The sequence below is a fragment of the Echinops telfairi genome, unplaced genomic scaffold, assembly GCF_000313985.2.
Source record: "Echinops telfairi isolate 266 unplaced genomic scaffold, ASM31398v2 ScPeMD7_30;HRSCAF=105, whole genome shotgun sequence".
Classification (NCBI taxonomy): domain Eukaryota; kingdom Metazoa; phylum Chordata; class Mammalia; order Afrosoricida; family Tenrecidae; genus Echinops; species Echinops telfairi.
The window spans coordinates 1542053-1545987 of record NW_022103927.1 but is presented as its reverse complement, the minus strand read 5'-3'; positions in this window follow the sequence as shown (position 1 = coordinate 1545987).

Genomic DNA, 3935 nt, shown 5'->3' with positions numbered 1-3935 from the left:
AAAACGTTTTGGAAATGATGATGGTAGCATATGTACAAATATGCTTGATACAATTGATGTATGGAATGTTATAAGAGCTATAGAGCCCCAAGTAAAATGATTTTTTTTTTTAATGTCTGGTTATCTTTCTTTTAAGGAGCCGTTGAAACCCCTATGGAGCACACTCCTTGGACAGTCAAGGGGCTGGCGTGAATCAGAATCAGCATGAATGTGACATAAACTATTGTTTATGTAATTTGGGATGTTGGTGTGATGGTTAGAGCTAAAGACATTTACTTTTTCACAACATTATCCCAACAGTGGGCACAATCAGACTGCCCAAGTCTCATTCTTTGTTCTTGGCTCTGACAGTGCTTTCCTCCAAAAAGAACTTGGATGGAAACCCTACCTTGCTCTAAACCAGCAAAGAAGCAAAGAGGGTAGTGGGGAACCGTTACAGCCCAGTCCAGTCCAACTCATGGTGATCGTGAGTGTCGAAGGAGACCCGTGCTTCATACAGTTTTCAACAGATGAGTTTTCAGAAGTCAACCACCAGGACTTTCTTCTGAGGGACCTCCGGCTGGACGCAAACCTCCAACATTTTGATTAGCAGCAAAGGGCATGATGTGTGCCCCATCCAAGGACTCCATCTATGTCAAATTCTGTTTTCCCAAAAGTAGGTCAAGGCAGCCAAATTAATGCTTGTGACTATAAGACAGCCCTTCAGGTCCTCAAAATTGTACCAGCAGGAAATGAGCTGAAGAAGCTGCAGTGACTGGGGGGAGGGAGGGGGTGGAGAATAGTGAAGCATGTCCCAGAAGGCAAAGCCAGAGCTGGTAAGAAAATGTGCCATCTTTAACTCCTGTGACTTCTTTAATACCCACCCCTAATCCTCACCTCTGGAGCTAAAACTTCATTTAAAACATTGATGTCAAATTTTTTTCCAAGCTTACTCCTGGTAGGTCCAAATAATCAACGTTTTATGTAGTCAGGCATTTTGTCTTTCCTGCCATCCAGGGAACTCCTACTCTGAGAATCCCATTTTACAGCTCCTATGTATGTATTTTGATGAATTCTCACTGTTAGTTGCCATTGAGTCCGTTGTCACTCATGGAAACCTATGTGCCACAAAATAAAATATTGCCTATGGGCGTGCGGGTGGGATCAAGATAAAAGTTTTTCATATCAAAAGAAACAAATTTTGATGTTTACCAGGGGTAGGAGAGAAGGGAAGTAATAGGCTAGAAAGGAGATAGATGTTAACCAAGATGAAGGGGAAGATACTATGATAAAGAGAGAGAAGAAGGAAAATGTGTGAGTGTAGCAGGGTGACCTACTGGGAGTTTTGATAGGTTGTTTACATTCTTGAATATGAAAATGATGAGCTGAAATATAAACTCTGAACTAATTCAAATTTTTTTTAATTAATTTTTTTTAATTAAGCCACTGGAAATAAAATAAAACATCTGTATCAGCCATCCAGGACAAGATGGTTGCTTAGACACACACAGTACAGGAAGCCAAAAGAGACCTCCTGAATGAAAGAATACTCCATGTTCCTGGATAGGAAGGTTTAACATTGCAAAAATGTCATTCCTACCCAAAACAACCTTTAAGCACAATGGAATTTATATCCAGATCCCAACTTTATTTTTTAGAGAAATGAATTACTAACTTTATATGGAGAGGAAAGAGACCCAGGATAAGCAAAGAACTTCTTAAGAGGAAATACAAAGTCGGAAGTCTGTTACTCCCCAACTCAAAAGCTGTTATACAGCCACAATAGTAAAAACAGTGTAGTACTTGTATAATGGAACAAAATAGAAAACCCAGAAATAAATCCATCTGTCCACAGACAACTGATCTTCTACAGTAAACATAAAAAAGTATTAAATGATTAAAAAAAATAGTCTTTTCGCCAAATGATATGGGCAAAATCAGATCTCCATCTGCATAAGATTGAAACAGGACCCATACCTCACTCGTTTGTATACAAAATGAACTAAAGATGGATCAAATACCCAAATGTAAACCCTAGCATTAAAAAGATCATCAAGGAGAAAACAGAGGGCACGTTTAAGGCCCTCCTTGTAGATCCGACAAGATAAACAGAAGATCAAACAGAAGGCAGGAAGCACACACAAGAGACAAAGGAGATGAGTGGGACCTACTAACACTAAGACAGGTGCATCAAATGACTTCATCAAGAGTCAAAAGAGAGACCACAAACTAGAGGGAAAGCTTTGGCAGTGACAAAATGGACCAGGGATTATTCTCTAAAAACTGTAGAAAATAGCAAAACCTTAAGAGAAAAGAGCAGCAAAGGACATGCACAGACAAGTCACCAACAATGATACTCAAAGGGCTAACAAACATGAATAAATGCTCACAATCATTACCCATCAACACATGCAACTCAAAGCAATAACAAGATGCTACCTCACAGGAGAACCTAATTGAAAAACAACAACAAATGCTGGAGAGGGACAGAGAGATTGTAACATACATGCACTGCTGGTGGAACTGTAGATAGGCCTGGCTATTGTGGGAAGCAACATGACACTATCTCAATGTCGAGTAGAAATTCCATGCTATCCAGCAATACTTCTAGAGCGTATATACCATAATATAATGTAGTAAGATCCATCACAATAGCAAGAAGTTGGGAAAAGCCCAAATGCCCATCAGTAGAAGAGTAGATAAAGTAACGTCGTTACATACGCACAATGGAATACCATGAATCGCTCAAAAAAAAATTTTTTTTAATTCTTTTTTTTTATTTAGTTTTTTTTTTTTTACTTTTTATTTATCTATCTATTTATTTATTTATGTAATCATTTTATTAGGGGCTCATATGCTTCTTATCACAATCCATACATACATCAATTGTGTAAAGCACATTTGTACTTTCATTGCCCTCGTCATTCTCAAAACATTTGCTCTCCACTTAAACCCCCGCATCAGGTCCTCATTTTTCCCCTCCTGCTCCCCCCTCCCTCATGAGCCCTTGATAATTTATCAATTATTATTTTGTCATCTCTTGGCCTGTCCGATGTCTTCACACCCTGTCTGGCTCGTCTCCTCTCCAAGACCCCTCTGCAAGGGGATCTCCAGTGGCCTACAAATGGGCTTTGGGTCTCCAGTCCGCACTCCCCCCATCATTCACTATGGTAAGATTTTTTTGTTCTGATGATGCCTTATACCTGATCCCTTCGACACCTCGTGATCGCACAGACTGGTGTGCTTCTTCCATGTGGGCTTTGTTGCTTGTTTACCTTCAAGCCTTTAGGACCCCAGACGCTGTACCTTTTGATAGCTGGGCACCATCAGCTGTCTTCGCCACATTTGCTTATGCACCCATTTGTCTTCAGCAATCGTATCATGGAGGTGAGCAAACAATGATATGATTTTTTGTTCTTTGATGCCTGATAACTGATCCCTTTGATGGCCACTTGTTTACCTTCAAGCTTTTAAAACCCAAGATGCTATATCCTTTGATAGCCGGGCACCATCAGCTTTCTTCACCACTTTTGCTTATAAGCAAAAAAAAATTTTTTTAATGATGAAACCACAAAGCACCTCATGACATGGATGGACTTTTAAGAACATGATGCTGAGGGGAGTTAGTCAATCACAAAAGGACAACTATTGTATGCAACCACTACCACAAGGATTAAACAAACAAACAAAGGCATTCCTATCAAAGGGAACAGACTTTGGAGGCTGCCAAGGGGAGGCGAGCAAAGGAGAGAAGATGAAAACATTGATTAGAGGATTAACAGGTTTTGACTTGGGTAAAAGGGAAGGTGGAGGATTCCAGAGGGAGAAGAGAAATCTGTGTGTGGAAGGGAGGGTTGTAACCTGGGGGAGAAAGGCTGATGTATGGTTTGCACTGTTGAGTGCAGAGTTGATGGCCTGACCTGTAAACACCTCCCCACAGGTTCAATGCACAATAA